Here is a 25,054-nt window from a genome sequence, read left to right on the forward strand (position 1 = left end):
CTTATGGCTTAGAAACCATATAAATGCTTTTACAGTATTATTTCATAATACTCCTTTTACTGTACGCACTTTACTTTATGACAAGTATTGCAATTGTGGCAATTCATTTCTCTTGCATGAGAAAGAAGACTGCTCAATAAATAACCCTTTTATTGAAAACGCCCGTCTCTCTATTTCTCTGCATTTCTGGTGAAACAAAGCATGCACGATTGACTGAGTAAAATAGCTATCTATTGTTTCTGCGACTCTGGAGATATTCCTTATTGCAGGGGGAACAAAGTTGTCATGTGATATGGTTGTCAGAAGCTAATCCCTTCTTGTCTATCCAGGAAAGTTAACGCCTTCTTGTTTATTCGAGAAAGTTTCTAGTGACCTCTGAGCTAGCTGGCACACACAATTAAGTCTAACATATTTTATAGAGACCTAGTCGACCTCAGTCCTACGTCTAAACTATCGTTTATGTTATTCCAATTTGCAGAGCCTATTGGGAATATAGGAACTACACTACAGTAGATAATACTCATCTTATGAATATCCTCCAGCTGTCAGATTGGATCTAATAACTTCTTCCCCAGCAATAGTTCTCCAGCATCATAAGGTGGCGTCATGTAGCTTTATCTGTAATCCACCCACTGGATGTGCTGACGTTGGAATGTATTAGGTGAAATCCAGTGTACTGGAGTCCGTTTCTGGTACTTTTCCTGTGCTCCATTGAGGCATGCGGTGAAGAACCAAAAGGGAATCGACTACAGTTACAAATATAGCACATAATATGCATGCATATATGGGATCTTATTAATCACAGCACTAACTCATTGGGGAGGAGGTTGGGTGGTGAAGAATCTGCAGGAAGACAATATATCGAAATATTGTTACCAAAGTTAAGTAACTTTGTCCTCCTATGGATACATCTTCCAGCACATTCCTCACCTTATGAATAAGTCCCAAAGCAATATTCTCTAGAAGGTGGAATTAAGTAGTGTTAATTATTCCAGAAAGCTGTGAAACACAGCCCGGGCAAATTACTCATCACCTCAGGCTTGAGCCAATAGTGTTTGGCAAAAGTATGGAAGAATGACCTTGTGGCTGCCTACCAGATGTCATCCTCCTGAACGTCTCAGGTGAAAGCCCTGGATTCAGTCTGGCTCTAGGTCAGAGGGTATAAATGCACTTTTGAGGGTCTTCTAGGCCAAGGCATAACATTTCTTGATAAAGGGGATGACACAATGTGAATGGTGCTTTTGGTCACTGCTCTGCCTTTCTGAGCTCCAGCATAGCCCATGAACAGCTTAACATCCACTATGTCCTGTCAAGTGTTGTTGATGTAATAGGCTACTGCAAGCCGTATTTATTTTATTTATTTATTTATAACGTTTTATACGGCGCGAACAAGATCCCAAGGGATATCAGAGCGCTTTACAATATGATGGAGGAAGAACATAAATGCAATATCAACATCCGGTAGAGAGAGAGGGAAAACAAAAGAATGGAATGGTCGCAGAAAGTGGGACAATTGCGCCCAGGAGGGAAATATAATAAGCAGGTGAACACAAGCAACTGGGGGGGGGGGGTGTTCCAGTTTGCATTAAAGAAGAGCTGTTACAAATAGAGGTATCATGATAGTAGGAACAATGACAACGAGTAAGTGAGCCTATCCCTCTTAGGGTAAGAATTTGTTCATAAGGAATCGTTTAGCTACCCATTTCAAAGCCTTCGTTGAAGAGATTCTGCGTACTTCCGGTGGTAGAGAATTCCATATCTTTGGTGCAGTGCTGGAGAAAGCTCGGTGACAAGTTCTTTTTTTGTTAAGGATGGGTGGTTTCAAGAGGAAGATAGTGGCGCTTCTTGAGGTTCTTAAACCACAGGATAGTTCAAGTTTTTGTGCAAGGTACCTTGGAGTATTGAAGTGAAGGCCTTTGTGCGCCAGAACGGCAATCTTTAACTGAATTTGTGCTGCGTAGGGCAGCCAATTGAGAGATTTTAGGACTGGGTATATATGTTTGTATCGTTTGGTGCCTGTGATCAGTCCAACCGCTGCGTTCAGTTATGACCTTAGTGGAGCCAGGGCGTATTTGGGAAGGCCACAGAGGGTAGCACTGCCGTAGTCTAGCCTCGGCAAGACAAGTGCTTGAACTACCTGCTTGAAATCATTTAGTGGAAGGGAAGGTTTGATATTTCAGAGTGACCTCAATAAATGGTTTGCTCCCTTACAAACATTGCTGATATGATTTTTAATTTTTAGTTGCTTATCCATGGTGACTCCGAGAGATGTGGCTGAGTCTATGATGAGAGGAGTGCAATTGAAAGCAGTGAGTTTATTCAGCCATAGGTCTAGCTTGGGGATGTGGTTCGGAGGGGAGATGAGCAGGAATTCTGTTTTGGAAGTGTTAAGCAGGAGATGGTTCTCTGTTAACCAGTGTTGAGTAGACATTAGGGTAGTGTTGAGGGAGATGATGTTTTCCAGGGATGAGATTTTCAAATAGAGTTGCGTGTCGTCAGCATACATGTGGAAGAGAATGTTCATGGAGTTTAATGAGTTAGCAAGAGGTTCCAGGAAAAGGTTGAAGAAGATAGGAGATAGAGCGGACCCTTGGGGGATCCCCATGAGTACAGGAGATGGCTGGGAGAGAGAGTGGTTCCCCTTGACTCTTTGTGATCTGTGATGTAGGAAAGACGAGAACCATTGTAGCACCTGATCAGCAAAACCCATTCTGTTTTGCAGGATGGATAGGAGGTTGTCATGATTAACAGTGTCAAATGCGGCGGAAATGTCAAGGAGAATGAGGAGGCAGGATTTGTTTATGTCAAGCATTTTTAAAATGTCATCCATAACGTGAGTGAGAGCTGATTCTGTGCTGTGCCCCTTCCTAAAACCAGATTGATGCTGGTCTACGAGTTGATAATTCTCTATGTGAGCACAAAGTTGAGATTGAACACATTTTTCTAGAAGTTTTGCTAGGGTGGGGATGTTGGAAATGAGGCGGAAATTATGGAGATCAGATTTGTCAGCTGTAGTTTTTTTTTTAGAATAGGTGATACCTCAGCTGCTTTTACACAATTGGGGATCATGCCTTGTGAAAGAGAAGCGTTTACTAACCCTGTCCAGTTGGGGATGAGTGCATTCTTGATTTCTTTGAAGATGGCCGGGGCCAACGGGTCACTGAAGTGGTTGGAAGGGTTGATATTCTGAAGAATCCTGTGGATGTCATTTTCACTAAATGGGGTAAAGGTGCTCCATAACGCACTGTTCTTGGTGGTGGATTTGCCCTTTTGAAAGGGGTCAAGGGGGGAGGCGGTACTTGAGGAAGGCAATACATCCTTCTTAGAGGTGAGTTCAGCAGAGAGGTGTCTTGATTTCTCCGAGAAGAAAGCAGCAAGTTTGTTGCATGAGGGTGGGCTGCCACCAGGTTCAGAGTGGTTAGGACCAACAACTGATTGCTGTTTGACCAATTCGAACAGTTTCTTGGGGCGGTTTGCCGCTTGATCCAGTTGGTGTCTGAAGTAGTCAGCCTTGGCACTCTTGATTTGTTTGTTGTAGAGGCTCCCGACATCTCTAAGGAGTTTTAGTTGGTCCGAGGAGGGATTGGATCGCCAAGAACGTTCAACTGCCCCAAGGTTGCGTCGTTCTGTGTTTAAGCTGTCATTATACCACGGTTTGGATATTTTTGTTGAGGCATTTTTATGTTGGGAGTGGAGCAATGTCATCCATGATGTTGGTGATTGTCGAATTGTAGGCGTCAGTGAGTGACTGCACCTCAACCAAGTCAGCTTGGGCGGAGAGGGCAGATTTACATTGGGCAGCTAGATCATCAGAGTTTATTGATCTGAATTCTCTTTTCCATATCTTTGCTTTCAATGGTTGAGCCTTCCTCATCAACACCTCCCTATTATTGTAAAAGAGGATGGCATGTGTTCGGAACGATCACAAGGGGTATTGGAATCTAGGGTGATGGTCTGCCCTTTAGAGATGATGAGGTCTAGAATTTCTCCTCTAATATGAGTTGGTTGGTCGCAGTGCTGAGTCGGTTCTTGATTATTTTAGAATGATTTAAGGCAAGATACAGCAGAGTTGTTGGGGTTCGACCAGAAAAGGTTCAAATCACTAAGGAAGATTTGGGCCACCGCTGAGTCGACATTGCTAGTGATGATTTTCATTAGCTGCTCAATGAAGGGGAGATTGTCACTAAGGGGGTGGTAAAAGGTGTTAAATCTGCAAACCGGTAGATTCTTAATTGAGATGCTTAGACAGAGGACTCCAAGTGTGTTCCTGTGAATACAGGCTAGGCCACCACCCACGTTCAAAGCTCTGTCTATCCTAATTATGTCATGAGTGGAGGTACTAGGTGTAGGAAGATGGAATCTGACTATATGGTTACCCCCCCTTTTTACTGGTGTTTTGCTGGTTTTCGACTTAGTTGGATGTAGTAAGTAGATTGCAGCCGTTTTCTTGCAATAGAGATAATTTATTGAGAGAAGGAACAACAGACAACCCAACGCCTGCTGGCCAATTACAAACTGACTCTTACAAGATTCTAAGATGAGTCAGAGCCAACAGCGTTCTGGAACATATGCATGTGACATAGAGAAACAGAGATCATAGAGTTAACAGTGCAAGCAGTATACAACACATCTTCCCTCATTATAAAGAAAAAGAAATACAACCATTAACAAAGAAAACAATAAAGAAAAAAATACATAACATAATTAATCACAACAATAATCATTCAAATATAAAGGTGGTCTACGATACCTTGAAGTCCTAGAATTAACAGGGAAAGGCACAGTGCAGGAAATAGGAGAATCAGAAGTGACACTAGTCAAACTACTGCAACATTGTGAGTCAGTAGCATCACCTCCACCATCACTTCTCCTGTGAGCTGGAAAAGAATATGAAGTAGTAGAATCTTTTGTATAAGTAAACATATAACCGCTATTCCTATCATTGTAATGCAAACCAGACTGTTTTTTTTCAGCACTAACATCAGAACACATGTTTTTTCCTCCCTTCTGATATAACGCTACTCTCCTAATGTTCAATTTTTCACCATTAGTAAGAACCACATAGTGAGGAAACACTTCCTTAACAGTATATGGGCCTCTAAATTTGGACAAGCCTTTAGGGACCCTCCCTGGTTTCACCTTAACGTGGTCCCCTTTAGATATGTTGGATGCACACGTCTTTACTGCACTAGGCTCTTTCAATTGACCATCATTGGATAACAAGTCTTTTAACCAAGAAGAAGTTAACTTAGTACTCAGAAGTCTTCCCTGCATGATTTCAAAAGTTGACTTGTTCTTTGTACCATAAATAGTAGTGCGGTAAGCATAAACCATTTCTTGGACTAAGTCATTTACAGAACTACCTTTTGAAAGTGCCATTTGGATCGTGCCTTTCACAAGTCTATTAATTCGCTCACATAAACCATTTCCCTGTGGGTTGTAAAGGGAAGTTCGATGGTGTGATACGCCACAATTTCTCAAGAAAGAATGCATAGTCTGAGAAACTAACTGTGTCCCGTTATCAGTAATAATGGCACTTGGAAAACCCTCTTGTTGGAAAAGGAGCTTTAAATGCTTTATGGTGGTCTCTGTAGTAATGTCTTTTAAAAATTCCACAGATAACCATTTAATGAAGGTGTCAATGGAAACAATTGCAAAACGCTGAGAAACAGGTAGTTCCTCCATAGGCCTAATAAAGTCTATACATATAGTATGCCAAGGAATAACAGGAGAGTTCAACCTCCCCAGTTAATACATTTTCATCACACATAGAAAGTTCATCAAGGACTTTCAGAAACGGTCGAAGAGTAACATGTACACAACTTTCTCGTCTTGGCCCTAGTTTGACCAATTGAATGACTTTTTGCATAGCATTATCATTGAGCATAGCATTAACCCAATCATGTGAGAAAGACCCCTCACTTATGGAAAGAATGTAATCAATCCAGGCAATATTCTCTTCATTGCTTTCTAGACTAAAACTCACATCTTTCGCAACGTTCTCTTGTATAGAAAGTCTAGATAGACCATTGGACTGGGACCCTGCTATTCAGGGCCTCAGTCTATCTGCTTTCCCTATAGAAGGGACTCCATGTACTGTAGGAACTTACCAGATTGGATACTGGGTCACCCTTGTGAGCCCCTGTATAGTGTACCATAGGTACCCAGGGCATAGGTGCACTCTAGGCCTATCAGGGGCTACAGCATGTATTATGCCACCCCTGGTTTGCCTTTCAAACTAATGCACAAGTTACTACTTGTGTAACGATATATCTGTAAGAGACATTAGTTAGTGATAGATTCCTTACCTTAGAATATCCCCAGGCGTCAGACTGGATCCGGAAAATTTTTGCGTAGCAATACCCCTGCGCGCTGGTAGGCGTCGTCTGCGGCTCCGCGTCCGTCGTCGGCGTCGTGAGCGCCGGGATGACGTCATCGGAGTATATAGACGGCGCCCATGCGCGCTGACGTCAGTTCTGATAACACAGCTTTTCCGCGCCAGATACGCAGAGCCATGATAGAACTAACACTGGTGCCATTGAAACTAGGGCCCTGAAAGGGGATGACCTTAACCCTAAATATCGGTTCGCAGAACGGGGAGGATGGGAGGGCGGTAAGGAATCTATCACTAACTAATGTCTCTTACAGATATATCGTTACACAAGTAGTAACTTGTGCATCTGAAAGAGACACGTTAGTGATAGATTCCTTACCTTAGAATAGATACCCCAGCAATACCAACCCCGGTGGTGGGTCTGCGAACCAACATCACACCAGAAAGTCCTGGAGGACGGAACGGCCAAAGAAGCCATCCCTCCGGACTTGACTGTCCAGGCAGTAGTGTCTCGCGAACGTGTGCAGCGAGGCCCACGTGGCTGCCTGACAGATGTCCTGCAGGGGGACACCGCGGCCCAGGGCAGTTGTCGTTGCCGTGGCCCGAGTGGAGTGAGCCCGCAATCCAGCCGGGGGCTCCTTCCTCGCCATGGAGTAGCATGCTTGGATGCACAAGATGATCCACCTGGAGATGGTCCTCTTGTGTACAGCCTTTCCCTTCTTCGCGCCCACGTAACCAACGAAGAGTTGGTCATCCACCCGGAACTGGCGAGTGCGGTCCAGGTAGTAGGAGAGCGCACGTTTTGGATCCAGACGGTGGAGCCTCTCTTCCTCTTTCGAGGGATGCGGAGGCGGAAAGAAGGTGGGCAAGGTGATGGACTGCCCGATGTGGAAGGCCGTGACAACCTTGGGCAGAAAGGAAGGCCGTGTACGCAACACCACCTTATCAGGATGAACAGACAGGAAAGGCGGAGAAGAAGAAAGAGCCTGGAGCTCACTCACCCTCCTGGCAGAGGTGATGGCAACCAGGAAGGCCGTCTTCAGCGTAAGGAGGCGAAGAGGACAGTTATGAAGTGGCTCAAAGGGAGCACACATCAGATAGGTGAGAACAAGGTTCAAGTCCCACTGGGGCATCACGAAGGGAACAGGAGGGAACATGTGTGTGATGCCCTTCAGAAATCTACTCACTATAGGGGACTTGAACAAAGAAGGCTGATCAGGTAGCCTCAAGAAGGCTGAAAGAGCAGAGAGGTACCCTTTAAGAGTGCCCAGAGCAGAGCCCTGCTGGGCAAGGGAGAGAAGAAAGAGCAGCACTTCCGAAAGGGGTGCAGAGAGGGGATCCACAGCCTTTGCTGCGCACCATGCCACAAATCTATTCCACCGGCAGGCGTATACCGACTTTGTGGAGGGACGCCTGGCTGCCAGAATGATGTCACAGACTTCGGGAGGCAAGTCAAATGGCCTCAACTGCCGCCGCTCAATCTCCAAGCTTGTAGGTGGAGACTGGACAGGTTCGGGTGCAGGACCGTCCCCTGCTGCTGCGACAGAAGGTCCTCCCGAAGAGGCAGACGAATCGGGGGATCGACTGACATGCTGAGTAGCTCGGGATACCAGTATCTTCGAGCCCAGTCCGGAGCCACAAGGATAACTTGGGCCCGGTCGCGCTTGATCTTCTTCAGCACTCTGGGCAGAAGTGGTATAGGCGGAAAGGCGTACAACAGGCCGCAGCTCCACTCGCGACGAAAAGCGTCTCCGAGCGAGTGCCGCCTTGGAAACTCCAACGCGCAGAACTGCTGACATTGCGCGTTCTCTTCTGTGGCGAATAGATCTAACCAAGGCTCTCCCCACTGTCGAAAGAGACCTTGCGCCACGTCCGAGTTCAGACGCCATTCGTGATCCATCATGCACCGGCGGCTGAGTTCGTCCGCCCTGGCATTCAGAGAACCTGCCAGGTGTTGAACCACCAGAGTCACGCCCTGATGTTCCAGCCACTGCCAGAGGCGCAGAGCCTCCTGGCAAAGGGTCCACGACCCCACACCGCCCTGTTTGTTGCAGTACCACATGGCGGTGGTGTTGTCGGTGAACACTTGCACCACGCTCCCCCTGACAGAGGGGAGGAATGCCTTCAGTGCAAGACGAATCGCCCGCAGCTCCAGAAGGTTGATGTGGAGCCGGGACTCCGCCGGAGACCAGAGGCCTCTGATCTCCGCCTCTCCCATGTGGCCTCCCCAGCCCTGGAGGGACGCGTCCGTCACAACTACGTGCTCCGGCTGGGGTAGAGAGAGGGGTCTGCCACTGACCCAGTCGCGGTCCGTGAGCCACCACTGCAGTTGTCTCGCAGTGCCCTCCGAGATCAGGACATGATCGGACAGGTTGCCCTGATGCTGGGCCCACTGAAACTTCAGGTCCCACTGCAGAGCCCGCATCCGCCACCTGGCGTGACGCACCAGAAGGATGCAGGAGGCCATCAGTCCCAGAAGCCGCAGCGTCAACCTGACCGAGACCCGGGATAACGGCCCGAAGATAGGAATCAGAGCCTGAATATCCCGAACCCGCTGCTCGGGTGGGTAAACCCGAAACTGCGCCGAGTCGAGAACCGCTCCGATGAAAAGGAGCTTCTGAGAGGGACACAGGTGTGACTTCGGCACATTGATGGAGAACCCCAGCAAGTGCAGGAGGTCGGCCGTAGTCTGGAGGTGGCTGACGACTGTCTGGGGCGAGCCCGCCTTCAATAACCAGTCGTCGAGGTAGGGGAAGACTGACACCCCTTGCCTGCGCAGATGGGCTGCGACCACCGCCATCACCTTCGTGAACACCCGTGGGGCGCTGGTAAGGCCGAAGGGGAGCACGGTAAACTGAAAGTGCTCGTGGCCTACCGTGAACCGCAGGTAACGCCGGTGGGCCGGCAGGACGGGGATGTGGAAATAGGCGTCCTGCAAGTCCAACGCTACCATCCAGTCTCCTGGGTCCAGGGCAGCCAGGACCTGAGCCAAAGTGAGCATCTTGAACTTCTCCGTACGGAGGAAGCCGTTGACGTTCCGCAGATCCAAGATAGGGCGTAGGCCCCCTTTGCCCTTCTTGGGTACCAGAAAGTAGTGGGAGTAACAGCCACGTCCTACTTCTGGCCCAGGAACGCGCTCGATGGCCCTCTTGGCCAAGAGGGCCGAAACTTCCTCTTGCAGAAGTCGCAAGTGATCCCCCGACACACGGTGGCATTGAGGTGGCATGGATGGAGGGGAAGACTCGAAGGGGAGGGAGAAACCCCTTCGGACAATTTGCAGCACCCACCTGTCCGAAGTGACTGTATGCCAGTGGGAGAGGTGATGGCGAACCCTGCCTCCCACAGGCGTCACATGGGCCTGAAAACTCGGACTAGGAAGGTTTTGAGGCGGGGGCTGCTGAGGGAGGTGTGGACTGGCCTCGCCGCTGGCCCCGACCACCGCCACGGCGGTTCCCACGGCCGCCACCGCGTTGCTGAACATTCTGCGGCGCGTGGCTGACGGTCCGTGGTGGGGCGCCCCTTCCGTGGCCACGAAAGGAGCGAAAGGCACCCGATTGCTGGCGTGGGGCCGCAAGACCCAAGGACTTGGCCGTGGCCCTGGAGTCCTTAAAACGTTCCAGCGCATGGTCTGCCTTGTCGCCGAAGAGGCGACGGCCATCAAACGGCATGTCCAGGAGAGTAGCCTGGACATCGGCCGAGAAATTGGCGGACCTCAACCAGGCGTGGCGTCGAACCGCCACCGTCGTTGCCATCGCCCTGCCCAGTGAGTCCGTGGTATCCAGCCCACACCGGATGGAAAAGCGTGCTGCATCTCGGCCGTCCGCAAGGGTTTGGCTGAGTTTAGCCCTGACCTCCTCAGAGCATTGTGGCAGCACCTCCGCAACCGTGTCCCACAGAGTGTGGGTGTAGCGGCCCAAGAGACAGTTGGTGTTCACTGACCGGAGCCCTAGGCTCACAGACGAGAAGACCTTCTTCCCGAACTGCTCATATCTCTTGGATTCCCGATCGGGCGGGGCCGTCGGGAATGCGGTCTGGGAAGTGGAGGCCTGGATGACCAGGCTCTCGGGGGTGGGGTGGGTGGACAAAAAGCAAGGGTCGCCCGGTGCCGGGCGGTAGCGTCTGGCCACGTTCCTATCCACAGGGGGACCTGTGGCGGGCTTGGACCAAGTGCCCAGCAGAACGTCACACAAGGCCTCATTGAACGGCAGAAGGGGCTCCGCGGAGCCGGACTGCTGTTTGAGTACCTCAGTGAGGAGATTAGTCCTCACGGCCGCGACGGGGAGCTCAAGGTTTAGGGCCTTAGCTGCCTTCGTCAACACTACACTGTAAGCAGAACCCGCCTCCGAAGCCACAGTCGGGGGCGACGTAAATCCAGTGTCTGGCGACGTGTCAATACCACTGGCCTCCCCAAGCTCAAATGTCCAGTCCTGATGAGACTGGCAATCACGTGCCAGAGGGTCCTCGGACCCCTCCCACTGCTCCTCGTCACCCAGCTCCTGGAGACCAGGATGAACAGCCAGGGCCTCCTCGTGGAGATAGAATTCTCCGACGGCCGACGGAATCGGCGCCCAGCGGCGCCCCTCCGACGCCTGAGGCGGACCGTAGGAAGCATTGGGGTCGGCAACCACTACGGCTGCCGGGGACGACACCTGAAGGGACGGCGCCGGTGAGGTCGTAAGGTCGACCGGCGAGGTCCCGGATCCGGAGCCGGATCCAGCGAGGTCGCGCGGCGCCGGGACCGAAGTCGCCAGCGGCGCCGGGCCCGAAGTACCCGACGTCGTCGGGGCCGAAGCGCCCGACCCGGAAGGACCTCCAGACGGAGCCGATCGGCCCGAAGGCGCCACGGGAACCGACTGAGGAGGGAGGGCCCTCATGGCCATGAGGTACCTCTCGACCTCCTCCTGCGACGCGCCGTGCCCAGGGACCCGAAGGTGTGGGGCAGGCGGCGACGCTTGCGACTCCCGCGGAGCCGCGTGGGCGGTGTCGCCCGAACCCCCGGTCGCATCGAGCGAGCGACGGGGCGGGTCGGAGGACCGATGGTGTCGCTCCGACCTCTCATGCCTCTTACCTGAGGACTTGGATCCAGACGATCGGTGACCACTCCCGGAGCGTCGATGACTCCGACCTCGCGACCTGTCCCTCGACCTCCCGTGGGACCGGGACCGGGACCTGGAGCGGCGCGGGGCCGACTGCCTCAGCTCGAGACGCTTGCGGGACCGCTCCCGCCTAGCCTTCGACGTCAGGGCCCGGCAGTCGTCACAGGTTCGATCGTCGTGGTCGAGGCCTAAGCACTTCAGGCACCGGCGATGGGGGTCCGTGACCGACATGAGTCGGCCGCACTTCGAGCAAGGCTTGAACCCGGGCATCCCTGGCACCGATAGTCGAGAATCGACTAAGTAGAGGATCAAAAAGATCAAAAAAGTTTTCAGTCAAAAAGTGACTGGGGGTAGAGCTTCTTCCGGATCTGCGCTAGCTGGCGCGGAAAAAAGAAGAACTGACGTCAGCGCGCATGGGCGCCGTCTATATACTCCGATGACGTCATCCCGGCGCTCACGACGCCGACGACGGACGCGGAGCCGCAGACGACGCCTACCAGCGCGCAGGGGTATTGCTACGCAAAAATTTTCCGGATCCAGTCTGACGCCTGGGGATATTCTAAGGTAAGGAATCTATCACTAACGTGTCTCTTTCAGATACCACAGGTCCGTTCACACAGCCTGGGTAAGGTGGTGTAATCACTCCTTACTTAGATATAGTATACCTATATCTATATATACATATAGACACATATACAACTATAAGTCACTCCTATGGCAGGCCTTAACAATCCTGGAGGCAGAGTGCTTGGTTTTATGTGAGAGGGTTACCTAGCATGAGCTGAGCCCCTCTGCAGCTTTCGGAACCATCTCCTTATAGCTGTTCTATGACATAGCCATACCATATACTCTTAAGTGCATTATAATCCTCGCGGTTAATGCTAACTTTGGTTTGGCTTTATCAAAACACGTTGTGTAAGGTAACAACAAGGGGGGGACAAAGAATGGGGGGGACTAATATTTATCGGGGTCCAGTGTGCATGTCCCAATAAACACGAATATCCCCCAACAGGCAACCTTGGAAGCAGTGGAGTCCACTTTGAGACTTGAGGAATGGACATCGCCTACTCCAATCTCTTTCATCATGGAGCTAGCAAAGATCGCCTTAACAGAGAACTTCTTCAAATATGAATCTGAACTGTTCCATCAAATCCGTGGGACTTCTATGGGTTCGACCTTCGCGCCCAGTGTAGCATGCATTTACATGGCTGCGTTCGAGAAGACTTTTATCTACCCTCCAGAAAAAAACCCATTCCGTGAAAACCTCACCCTCTGGCGTCGCTATATAGACGACATCTTGATCTTTTGGAAGGGCAACCGGACCAGCTGTGAGGAGTTCTGCTCCTGGATCAACCTCCAGGATCCCTACCTGAAATTTACAGGAACCATTTCGGAAACATCCATACCCTTTTTAGACCTGACAATTGTACTGGGCCCCTCGGAGATCTCCACCACTCTGTATAAAAAGGAAACTGACAGGAACAGCCTCTTACTCTATGGCAGCCACCATACGAGAGCACTAAGGGATAACCTCCCCTTTGGTCAGTTCCTAAGAATCCGCAGGAACTGTACAACCACCAGTGATTATCAACGAGAAGCTGACATCCTACATAACAAACTACAGGAGAGGGGCTACCCTACCAAACTACTCCAGCGCTCAGCAAAGAGAGCCCTAAATAACAACAGAGAATCCCTGTTGGACACCCATATCAAGGAGAAGGAGGATATTATCACGTGCGTAACAGCCTACACCAAGAACTCTTCCTTTATCAAAAAGACAGTAAATTCTCATTGGGGTATACTGAACTCTGTCAATCTAGACATTCCACGCCCTCGCTTTGCGTTTAAAAGAACGTGCAATCTGAAAGATCAACTGGTCCATACCCGTCCGAAAAAGAACAGCACGAGCCCACAGAACACCCTCTGGGACTTGCCACCAGTAACAGGCCACTACCGCTGTGGTAACTGTGTTGTCTGTCCACAAGCCATCCAATCCAAAACAATCCAACTTTCACACGACTTCACGTGGCACTTGAATAGACATACGAACTGTAACAGCAGCAAATGTATATACATGTTGGCGTGCCCATGCGATCTGAAATATGTCGGCATGACAACACGCACAGTAAAAACACGCATCATGGAACACAACAGCAATGTTCGCTGCCACAAGACTCACACTCGCCTCTATGAACACTGTCACCTACACAGTCATGCGGCAGAAGACATGCGCTGGATAATTTTGGAATGGCATCCCTCATTAAACCAACAGGCACTGTTCAAAATAGAGCAGAGATGGGTCCACCGCCTACATCTAGACACTGAAGGGCTCAACGACTCTGTCCCATGGAACACACTGATAAGATAACCACCCACCGGACGAAGTGTCTTCCCTCAGTCCAGCTTTTTACTAATGGGGTTATTGGCTGCACCACATAGCCAACTCAAGTGCTATTTTTGTTCAACATTTTAGTCTTAACAGCTAGAACCCACAAACAAATCAATTAACCTGGTGGGATGGACACAATAGCACTAGCCCCGGGACAATGCCTAACAAACTCATAATGAGAATTCACTGTCAAATCCACATAATACTCAAGTAAGCAAACCGGAGACTGCTGTGACAACACAGTATGCATAATCATTAAATAGCGTTTTTTTCGGTTTTTCAATCTACTGCAAACTTAGCAGTTTAGTCCTCCCCTGATGGACCCCTCTACTTGTGCCCTATATCTCAAAGCCGTCCCTACCCCTGTCCAAGATGTCGCCTGCTGTGGGACACATAGAGGCTTACTCTGCCTTCCATGGACACTCTGTATGCGCATGCCTGTGAAATAGGTAAACAACCATAGTCCTACTTCACTTTCTCCCACTTCCAGGATAGACTTAAGGGCTTACTGCAACACAACCAATCCACCGGCTGCCTGCTCGACTGAGACTGCCGGTCGGATGGACGTAGGTGTAACGGCTCCTTCAATCATCTTTGAGGGTAAGTGGCTTCCTGAGTCCGCCGCCGGCCGGTTGACACCGCAGGAGCGCTGTCGGCTCCCGACTCCGTCCCGTGGGCGTCCCGCCTCCGGTGACGTCCGCATGCTCAGGTGGCCCTCCGTCTGTGTCGCGGTTGCGGAGGCGGGGGATCCAACAAGTTAACTATTCGGGAGCCTCGCCCTCGCGCCGGCCGCCCCCTATTTCCGTACCGGACTGGCGGCCACTACCCACACTGACGAGGCTCGGTGTGCTTGGAGCAATACGTGTGGTAGGCTCGGCGAGCTTGGGCGTGCCCTACCCCCCTTGGGCACTACGGAAAGTATTCAAGAATACCCCCATGGGGGAGGCGGCGTTTTGGGTTGAGGCGGTCCGTAGTTGGGTTTTGCCGCCGCCGCACCGCGGCGCTTTTTGAGTGACACGTGGGCGCGGGTTCCACAGTGCACAGAGCCTCTGCACCTGGTTTGGCATATCTAGTTGTTAAACCTTGGGTGTTGGAACCATGATCCCAGCTCCTCTTCTATACTTTACCTATTTTCTCCCACACTCCTACAGGTTACTCATTGACCACGTAGGTCCTATCCAGGCAGCCCGGGGAGATTCCTCTACAACGACCTTGGGTAAGTCTAGAGCCTTCCCAAGTCCCTTTTGATGGTTCCTCTAAGAATCTGCTAAGGTCTTTTTGAAGCCACCCACGGCACAGATATTTTTCTAGATCCCTTGGGTGACACATACTTTCATTGCGCTTGGGAGATTGAATGGGAGACAACACTTTTGTTATATGTGATATGTGGCATACATTCTCTAGCATAATTTCCCTTAACTCCTGCTTTACGAATGAGAGAGTGTTTAATTGGGTGGAAATACAGACAATGTTGTTCTGTAAACATTGTTTCTTACAATAATTTTTCCCGTTTCCTCGCAGGGCGGAGAATATCACAGGAACTCTTCCTGCTCCAGATCCCGACCCCCCCAGGTTGTATCGATCTAACTACGCAGCCCATTATGGGCGCTGATTTGAGTTTATGAGCACTTTCTTGGTCCTGATGAATTGCCTTGATGGCACGAAACATGTCGACCAGAGCACTTATTGAGGGTTGAAATGGGCTTCCCACACATCGATTGGTAGAAAATCCCATACCCCTCTTATTTTTAATAAAGTAGGCAGCTACAGGAATAAAAGTACCCAGAGTAGACTGTACTAACTTTTTTTAAAAAATCACCACTTTCACACGCTCACAACTTCACAATTAGGGCCCCTCACACCCACTCAAACATCGGCTTTGGAATAAAAGATAGCCGTTAAAGTGCAGCACCAAGTGCTGCCCGTCAGGCATTGCAGTGCCGGCTTGACGCAGGAGCAGGAAGCCGATGATGATACGAAGCGGCCGATTGGGAATGCGACAGTAGTCACAGGACCAGCCGGTTGTGTGAGGTTTCCCTAATTCCGACAAGGGACGATTGCCCCTGCCTTTCAGATACAACCACACTTTCAGAGAAGGGGAACCATTCCACTCTTTCTCGCATAGATCTCACTCCCTGGGGAACTTTTGTGCAAATTTTTGGTGATATGTTGTGTAAGGTGTCAAACACTTTGGAATACTACCCCCCCCCCCCCTGCCAGTCCTGGTGGCGGGGGTAGCATTCCACCCTTCTAGAGGGAGAAGACATGTAGTTACTGGTTTACCCGGTTAAAGTTAAACAGAGCCTCGGCATCACAAAATGGATGCTGCTGCCACAGACACGAGTCTGACCTCCTGTTGCTGGACGAAACTGCGGCAGGGGAGGTTTGGACAATAGGTTTCCTGTCCAGGGAGGTCCCAGCACCTCCCCAGACAGGCTTTAGTGTATTGGGGCAGGGAAGGCTGCATTCAGTGAATGCTTTCCAGACACTGCCTGGGGCACACAAGGTGCTCCATGCATTTCCCAGTTCAAACTGGTTGCTGGGGCCCTCTGCCCCAGCTCTGGTACGAAACTGTAAAAAGGGAAAGGGCTGTAGCCACCCCCTTCCCAGGTCCACCCATAGGAGGTACCTTAAGGGTAGTCCAGCCCCTAAACTTAGTATAAGTATAGGAGCCCAGTTACAAGGACTTTAGATTACCCTGGACGAAACTCTGAAACATAAATCCTGGACCTTCGACATTCCATTTCGACTGGAAGATGGAAGACATCTCCCTTGTGGTCAAGGAGTGACCACCCTGTTCAAACAGGCACCAACAGCAACTTTGCCGGTCTGCATTTTTGAGGCTCCCGCCGGATCCCGAAGAATCTGCGACACAGGACACGGACTTCCAGACATATCTGACCCGACCTTCGCTCACAGCAAAGATGAGACCCGTGGCGGAAACGAGAGACGTGGGACCAGAACTCCTGGACATCCTGCATTTTGCAAACTGCACTCACTTCACAAGGTAACTCGAAGTTGTGCATTGGGGTGCTTGAAGCCCCAGACCCGAGCACCATTTGCACTGAAGCTCAGAGGCCCCCACTCCACGAGTGACTCGTGGGCCCCGCTTTTGCATTTCAGCTCGACGCTTCTTCACTGTTCCTAGTCCATTGGCTAGTGAGTCTCCAGAAGACTTTCCTTTACATCTAACTTGCTTTCCTGGTTGTTCCAGGCTTGTTCCAACTTCTCTACAAAGGAGAAGTTCCTCAGACCTTGCTGGTCTGCTTCGAAGCCAATCTCGACATCTTGCGTGGGTTGCATTTGCCAAGGCTTGTTGGGTTCAGTCCTGATATCAACACCGCAGTCAACTAGATCCTTCGTGGGTCAGCTCGAATCCAGCTTCTGGTCGTCGTCAACACCTCCTGATCCTCGTTGCTGAAGAGACAAACTTCACATCTTCACCTGAAATCACCCGACATCTGGTGGCATCTTCCTATCGCCGCCCTGGTCACTGGCAAGTGACCCAGACTCTGTCCCTTCTGCTTTAAGGTTCTACAGATCTTCGATCCACCCTTGGATCCACCCGGACACTTTTCCACTGGTCACCTGCAGCACTTTTTTGCAGCTCTCCATTGAAAACCACGACGAAACCCGACACGAAAAGGCACCAATGCACCTGGCTTCGCCGAGTGAGGTAACATGAGTACTCGGGTGCTCCCGTGGGTCTTGACTCTCGAAGTGTCCTAGTTTAAAAGGGTTCCATCGTAGTCGATCCGGAAGTGTCCTTAAATTGTGTATTTGTAACTTGTTTGTTTCCCCCAGAAAGTCAATGGTAACCAGCAGCTGTGTTTAGACACTGTACTCGTCTCCCGTGGTCCTCCTACTTCCTAACCTTTGGTTGTTTAGAGTAGCCCCAGCGATTCCACAGGCCCCAGGCCTGCTTTCTAATTCTCTTGTGGTTCTTATACCACTATTTTAGTATATGGTTTGTGAGGCCCCGAGGGCATAACGTATACTGTGCAACTTATCGTATAGTAATTGAGTAACTTGTATTTTACTTTTACCTCTGACCTCATAAAGAGTGCAGAGGGGTGGTGTTTAGAATAAATACATATATATTTGATATATACCTTGTGTGGTGTCCTTTCATTTGGTACTCAAGGGATTATAATTGGTAAAATAACTTGCTTAATACGCTCTCTGAAGTCTTAGCCTGATGACTGCTGGTCCATGCTACCACTAGGATAGCTTTCTATAAGGTTGACTTTACAACCACCACCAATAAGGGTCGATTAGACTGGTGTAAGGTGCCCACTAGAACAAGTGGACATCATATGCCAGGCTAACTTCTCACACTAGGAGGTCTAAAATAGGAGTGGAAGCGGAATTTAACCAAGTTTCAGTGAGGATGATAATGTCTAAATCATTGTGTTGGATGAGGTCGAAGATATTGGAGTCATGTTTACTGGCTGAGCTGCAATTAAGTAGTACACATTTAAGTCATAGTGGATTGGGGAAGGAGTATGGGTAATGTTCACACGGGTGAGGTTGTCGGAAATGCTGCATCTAGGATTGTGAGGATGCTCTCTGTTCGGTTTGGAAAGGATGGAATGTATTTGTCACGGCTGGACCATGTTAGATTTGGACCAAGAAAAACAAGAACAGTGTACGCCGGGTGTGTCTCACATCCTCTGAGGCTGGCGGAGGCATTGGGTAGGAGAATGGATTTCGAGAAGGAAGGGACTAGAGTATAATCCATGTGGTTGCTATCCCTGGTGGACATTCTGGGCCAATTCAAAGAGGTAAGGAGAAAGCTGATCACGGGGAAAATATAATTTGAGAGGGCTTTCAGATCATGTACCTCAGAAGTGAGAAGTTGCAACTGTCGAGATATCTAGTCAAGGCGCGCAGCCACGTCTGAGTGTTGGTCTTGGGGTGGAGGGTGTGAGGGGAAAAGCGAGCGGTGAAGGGGAGCATCTGTGTAAGCCAGTTGAGGCCTGTGTGGAGGATCGTTGTCCAGATTCTGGCATAGCATGCTGCAAAGTTATAGGGACGGGGGAAGAGGCACGTCTAATAATTGAGGAGACTGTAGGTCTTAAGGGAACCTCTCAGCTCGAGAGAAACCCTGTGACGGACTGACAGACGGTGAGAAGATTGACCCCATAGATCCCCCAACCACCTGAGAGGGCGTTCTAGTGGGTTGACATAATTCTACAGGGGGCAAGGTGGCTCTGGTGTAAGCTAAAGGAGATGTGGGGTTAAGCCTTATGTTCATTCTCGAAGCCACTCCTTTGGTGGGAAGAGGAGGGAGAAAGAAGGATGGAAAAGTGATGGACTGGGCCATGTGAAAAGTAGGTACAGTGTTGGGTGGCCAAATTCTGGGGCATAGTTTGGACGATTTGTGGGAGCAAAACCGTACCCCAAAATGTGTACATGCCAACATTAACCTCATTCAGTTCACCCACAGTTTATTGGGTCAGAGACATTGTTAAACCTCAATCTCTTAAGGCAACTTGTCCCCGTGTTAAGGCATCTCCCAAAGATCAATTCTCAGAGTAAAACAGTTCATTAATAATGAAGGCCTCTCAATAATTGAGTTCTAGACCAATTAAATGTTAAGGTTTTATAAAAAAAAGAAATCAAAACAAGTGGTATAGTCAATGTCACCATGAAGGATTCTCATATGGAAAGTTACACAGAGTATGTAAAAATCAAAACAAAAGAAATTCTTACTGGGCAGCAAAATCTGAAGAATATCTGGCAGCATCCCTAGCAGCATAGGAAAGCTCATGAACATCTTTGGAATCTTGTTGGTCTTAAAAGTAAACTGTCCTGCCCAGACTGGGGGCTTTTTGTGGACAACTATGACATATGCATGTTACAGGAAACTTGGGCTCGGGAAGATCACCAGAGGGTAGGCTTTGCTACATTTAACATCCCATCTATCTCAGGGGGACGGGTAGACCTTCAAGGTGTTTATCCATTTGGGTAGGCTCTCATATGGGCTGGAGAGCTGAACAGTTGACCACCCCATCAAGGGATGTCCAGTGTGTTGTACTTACTTTCTCTACAAAGATAAACATTGCTTTTATTAATATCTACTCTCGACCTGTAACCCTTAGTCAGGAATCTGTCACCGTAGACCATTTGAGTCTATTTATTTCCACTATTGATCCAGCCATATGGTTGATTGTAGGAGGTGACATTAATTGTCAATTTTAACCCCTCATTGACTTAAGTAATTCTACCCCCAGTGAAGAAGACCTCCGATGGCTAATCCCAGATCCACAAATTCAACCTATCAAAGCTTGGTCCCCTCTGGCACTTCAGATTAGTTCAATTGCACTAGCCCACTCCCTAAGAGCATGCAATGGGCGTACAAAATCAGATATCCCTGGGCAGCTAACATTCAATAGAGCAGGTCAATCGTCCCAATTGGATTACATTTTAGGGGAGACCAGACTACGGCAAAGGGTTTGTGATTTTGCTGTCATAATGTGGCTGGACAGTGATCATAATGCTTTGGCCTTGGATCTGGAGTTGCTGTATCTGGGTCATATTAGTTCTAACCCCACTTCCACACCCCAGAACATCGGACCAACACTCTCAAACAATAGCAGGAAAATCAGGTGGGGGCAAATCCATCAGTCCCGTTATAAACTGGACAGAGGTTACCAATGAGTAATCCCAATATTTACAAAAATGTGGGAGGTCCCAATTACTGAGGGTACTCCTTCAACCTCTGAGAGGGTTGCAAAACTACACACAGAGCGAACATCTAAATTGCTGATATATTTTACCCAGTGGTACCCCATAGGGTGAAAAGCTGGCCCAAATGTTCCTAGTTTACACCAAATGTCGAAAAGCCAAGAATGCCTAAATGGAAGCCATCAAAGCAAAGGACAAGCTTCGAACCAAACTCAATTGGGTGATGTATGAAGACAGCATCCAACAAGCTAAAAGGGATTTGGAATTGGATAGATGCGAGGTCCTCAAATTGGCTTTAGCCAACAAAGACATGACGGCTTTCTGGACCATAGTTAGTTCAGGTGATACTGAAGGGAAGCCAGCCATTGAGCCAAACATAGCATCTGAAGCATGGGAGAATAATTTCCAGGCTCTATATATTTTCAAGGTAACTGAGTCCGTAAATGTTGAACCTTTAATAACATCCACTGAGCATGCCCAGGAGGAGGCTACAGGGATCACCATGACTGAAGTGCTAAATGCAATTAACAAGCTCCCATTTAACAAAGCGCTGAGTTTAGACAAACTACGTGGGGATCTGTTTCGGGGGGAACCAAAAATTTGGGGACCTTATCTATGGGCCCTATTCAATGAATGGCATGGACCCCCTAAAACCTGGCTGCGGCAGAAATGATCCCAGTCCTCAAAAAGGGCTCACCTCTTCTACCTAACAACTACAGGATGATCAGTTTAATAGATGTTACCCAGAAACTCTTTGCACGGCTACTTCTTGATCGCCTTCAGGCATGGATGGAGCCCTTATCAAGCCGTTTTCAGAAAAAACACCTCTACCGTCGACCAGATATTTAGACTTCAACTTCTTTTCTGGAAAATGGTGACAATAGAGGGTGGCAGTCTCTATTTAACATTTGTAGACCTGAAATCGGCTTTTGATTTCGTACCAAGAGACAAACTATGGGTTGTACTCAGAGACTTGGGGATTCCCCCTATCTCCTTAATATTTTGATGAGGCTCCATGCAGTTAATTTAGCCCAAGTAAGGTTTGGAAAATACGGTGAATTAACCCCAGCTTTTCTGTCAATAAAGGGATACAGCAGGGCCGCATTCTTGCACCTACTTTATTTTGTTTATTTATTAATGGGCTCGTAGACCAACTTAGAAAGGTTAAGGACAACAATGCCCCTCTGTTAACCACTGGCAAGGTTCCAGCGATGATATTCGCTGATGACACCTTTCTACTTTCAAAGTCGCCAATGGGAATCCAGTGAAATCTCTATAGCTTTGTCGCCTTCTGCAAAACCAGGGGGTTGGATATCAATACATTTTTAGTTTGTTTAGTTTAATTTATTTTTATTTGCTTTGGTACTCCACTGAGGACCACAAATATTATACAGAAGATTCAGTTACTACAGCCTTTAAAACTTCTCATGTTAATACAAAGATAAAAAAGGTTTTAAAAAGGGGGGGCGTGGCTAGCAGCCGATGATAGCGGCAGCAAACTAGAGAGGCTCCCGGAGTAAGGCGGCTTCCTGCATCAATCCGCATGCCTATCTGCTCACAAATGAACCCAGACGAGGTGCCTAAGGTCCGGTGACCGAACGGCACTTGGCAGAGAAGTTTTGGAGCAGCGGTGCCCGGGGAATTGGTGGAAAAGACGACCTACGAACGAGGCCTGGTGACACGAGCACAACAGCGGCGGCTGGTTTGGATGCTGCCCGGGCGGAAGTGGGGCCTCGACGGAGAAGTCAACCGGAAGTGCCCGTAGTGAGTACGACCCAAGCGAAACCGGCGGTGAGAGTCCAAAGCCCCCCCTGATCGTCTAAGGGCTAAACATATCGCTCCAACGATAAGACATTGCTGTGGGTAACGGCAACGCTAACGACAACTGAAACTGGAAAACAAGTGCGTAGTCGCCGCCATTTTATATTACATCTGCCACTGTGGGCACGAACTTTCTCGACTGCCGGACTGGGCGGCCTGTGCCGAGGTCTCCACAAGCTCAACAACGGATCCTAAGTATACCAACGCAATTGAAGAAGGGGTGCAAACCCGATTGTGAGCCCAGCTACTGTGTGGACGAGGCGCAGCTGAAACTCGGGCGGCCCCGTCGACCACTCGCCGCAAACTATCCCTTAGTAAAACATCACCACAGGCTGCGTGTACCAGTGCCTGAACTCTTGGTATGTGAACATGGCGGGCAGAGGGTCCAGAAATAGTTCCACCCAAGCTAAGCTCGATAAATTTGCCTATGAGAAACAGTCTCTCCCCCAGACGGAACAACGCAAGTCTCTGGGCAAAGGCACGGTAGGAGACGGTACGAAGAAAGCCACGCTGGAGGATGTACTGAACGCCCTGGCCCAGGTGCAGGCGACGGTGGGGCGACTGCAACGGAAGTAACCCTTATTCGGGCAGACCTCCAGAAATTGAGCGAAAGGGTGAAGCAAGTGGAGGTGGTCGATAAGTCCCTGGTGGAAGATGTCTCAGATCTACAGGTGGAAATGGAGAAACTGTAAGCCGATAACAAGTTACTCAAGGAAAAACTGGATGATCATGAAGGACGCTCCCGGCGGAACAACGTCCGTATTTTGGGGGTCCCGGAATCTGAAACCACGGGTGCCATAGATCTATACGTGGAAGATCTGATCAAGAACCAGCTAGCCCCCAAGGGTCTCTCCAACTTCTTCACTGTGGAACGGGCCCACAGAGTACCAGGAGGAAAACCGAAACCAGGGGCCTCACCGCGCCCGATCCTGGCGAGACTTTTTAACTTTCGAGATCGCGACACCATCCTTCAGGCGGCCAGAGTGGCGCCAGCCATTCAAATCCAAAATTCGAGAATATCCTTTTTCACCAATTACACGGCGGAGGTAACACGACGGAGAAGGACATTCTTAGAAGTAAAAAAGACGTTGGTTAGAGCAAGAATTACCCTAGTCCATGTTATTCCCGGCTCGGCTACGGGTGGTCGCCGATAAGAAGGTCTGGTTTTTTTACTCTCCCGAGGCGGCAAGAGACTGGCTTGATGGCTGGCGCAATGTGGATCCCCCGCGTAGGTCCGGCAGAACGAACCACGGACATCGAGACAACAGCCGGGCTGGCTCACAAACGTCGGACAGAAGAGGCGCGAGCAAATCGCCGACACAAGAACTATCTGAGGCTGCCGGGGGGAAATAACGTGGACAACCCTTGTACAAATTAGACGCTGACTCCTTGATTGACTAATTTTGCACAATGGTCGTGGATTGGCGCTGGCCTGGGTACCCTGAAGGGAGCAGGGAGGCCGCCTGCTCGGGGAGACACTCTCCCCCAACGTGCAAGTACTCTGTTTTTGGAATGGGTTAAACGCTCTGCTCAGTTGGGGAGGCGGGCAGTTGAAGGTCCGTTAAGCAGGGAGGCAGGGAGGGGGTGGGTGAGGGGGGGTTGTTGGTTGTTAATTGGAAATTCACTATGTCGGTCAGAAACTGGTGGTTTTTGTGTACATAATATAGCTGGAAGGGTGAACCTGAAGGTCCGGATACTCCTCCTAGATTCATTTGTGTGTGTCTGCATGACTGGAAATGGCGGATGGTCGCCTACGTAATGCGAGGAACTCTGAGTCACAGTCACGTGGCTCCCCCCTTCGAATATTGTCGTGGAATGTAAGGGGACTTGGAGATAAGGCGAAACGTGGCCTGGTACTAAACGCGCTGAAGAGACAAAAACCCCATCTAGCACTATTACAGGAAACACACTTGATGGGGGGGGCTTCTAAGGCCTTGGAGAGGAGGGGGTACACGATGGTGGCCCACTCGGAATTCACTTCGGGCTCCCGGGGTACTGGCATCTTGATTAAAAAATCCTCACAATTTATTCCACTGAGCACGAAAACTGATGGGCAGGGTTGCTTCGCCGCCCTGCAGGGACAATGGGAAGGTCGCCCACTAACTGTGGTATCGGTATATGTCCCGCCATCCCTTCACTCAATAATGCTTCCGGCACTCAGTGACTTTTTATTGTTTCTCCCCGAAGGGGATGTAATCCTGGGAGGGGATTTTAACGCTACAATAGACACAAAACTTGACAAATTCCCAGCGACGGGCCCGACCGGGGGACCCTCCCGGTTCCAACGTTTCCTAACAGCAATGGGTCTAGTAGACATCTGGAGGCACGTTCACCCCCAAGATAGGCAATACGCATTTCATTCCACGGTCCACAACAGCCTTTCACGAATTGATTACTTTCTAGCTCTGGGTGACGGCTTACAACACGTCGATACCGCAGACATCCATCCTAGAGGCATATTTCGAGCCGAAGCCCAGACAGACCAGGACTTCGAACAGGTAGCCCCATATCGGACCACTCCCCTATCACCCTAACAGTTTCCACCCAAGAAAAGTCTTGCAGCCGTATATATCCCATCCAAGCATCGTACCTCAAAATCCCGAAAATTAGGAAAACCCTCCAGAAGGCTACAACACAATATTTCGAAGAAAACGTGGTCACCGTGACCTCTTCAGAGGTGTTATGGGAGGCCTACAAAACGGTGTTGAGGGGGCAGGCAATAAG

General features: G+C 49.6%; 1 protein-coding gene across 1 annotated transcript in view; it reads right to left on the minus strand.

The window, feature by feature from the left end:
* The window catches only part of PLA2G6 (phospholipase A2 group VI), a 604,218-nt gene that overhangs the window by 438,302 nt on the left and 140,862 nt on the right, over positions 1–25,054 (minus strand). The window contains exon 2 of the mRNA XM_086963273.1: positions 4,751–4,877. The gene's annotated coding sequence lies outside the window, so the exon portion shown is untranslated. The remainder of the gene's footprint in view (positions 1–4,750; positions 4,878–25,054) is intronic.

This window comes from Lissotriton vulgaris, chromosome 1_1 (genome assembly GCF_964263255.1).
Source record: "Lissotriton vulgaris chromosome 1_1, aLisVul1.2, whole genome shotgun sequence".
Taxonomy (NCBI): Eukaryota; Metazoa; Chordata; class Amphibia; order Caudata; family Salamandridae; genus Lissotriton; species Lissotriton vulgaris.